This window comes from Eubalaena glacialis, chromosome 1, assembly GCF_028564815.1.
Source record: "Eubalaena glacialis isolate mEubGla1 chromosome 1, mEubGla1.1.hap2.+ XY, whole genome shotgun sequence".
NCBI lineage: Eukaryota > Metazoa > Chordata > Mammalia > Artiodactyla > Balaenidae > Eubalaena > Eubalaena glacialis.
Window position 1 is genome coordinate 125926552 of NC_083716.1, and position 1020 is coordinate 125927571.

The window sequence follows — 1020 nt, forward strand, 5'->3', positions numbered from 1 at the left end:
GAAAAGTCAGCTGATAACCTTATAGGAGTTCCCTTGTATATTATTTGTTGCTTTTCCCTTGTTGCTTTTAATATTTTTTCTTTGTATTTAATATTTGTCAATTTGATTAATATATGTCTTGGCGTGTTCCTCCTTGGGTTTATCCTGTATGGGACTCTCAGCGCTTCCTGGACTGGAGTGAGTGTTTCCTTTCTCATGCTAAATATGTGGAATGATTCATGAATTTGCATCATCCTTGCACAGGGCCGATGCTAATCTTCTCTGTATCATTCCAATTTTAGTATATGTGCTGCCAAAGCGAGCACTAAAGGTCACATAATAATCATAAATTCCCCCCATTGATTATTGTAATCATTTGTGTAGTTTTGGCTTACAAAGTCACTTTTATGGTTCTGCACTGTCTTGCAAAGCAAGGACTGCCTATATTATCATTTCAACATGCAATGAATGTAAAATTTTGGGATATATTACATTCTTGTTTTCATACTAAGTCTTCAAACTACCATGATGTGTATTTTACACTTATAGAACTGCTCAATTTAGATCCACCACATTCCAAGTGCTCAGTAGCCACATAGACTAGTGACTACAGCATTTGGCAGCACAAATCTGGAGTGTCCTTTCTTTTTAAACCGGAATTGAACAGTGTTGGCATTGGTGGGAATATGAGTAACTGACTGGAAACTTTCTGTCCAAACAAATCAAGGCTTGAGGTGGGGAACAATGCAGAATACACTTTCTCCCTCAGAGGTAGCAAAGATACTGTTGTTACTTCAGCTCCCTCTGGAGAAAATAAGCCTTGAATTATTCTCAGAAACTCACTGGAATCAACCTTGTTGGAACAGTAAGGGTAAAGGAGAAAGAATGAGTCTTCCAGGGAAAATACTGGCTCCTTCATGCCCCATTTGAGCTGAAATAGCTTGGCTCATATTAGCTCTGGGGTGATTTGTAAGAGCTTTTGGGTTAACACATTATCTCTGAAAGATCACCTAGAGTCTGAGGGCCTCTGAACAGTGGGCA

The 1020-nt window shown here is 38.8% G+C and overlaps 1 non-coding gene across 1 annotated transcript; it reads right to left on the reverse strand.

The window, feature by feature from the left end:
• Window positions 1–200: 200 nt before the first annotated feature.
• Window positions 201–305, reverse strand: LOC133078998 (U6 spliceosomal RNA). Its single transcript, XR_009698006.1, has one exon. It is a non-coding gene; the product is annotated as a U6 spliceosomal RNA (small nuclear RNA).
• Window positions 306–1020: the final 715 nt, after the last annotated feature.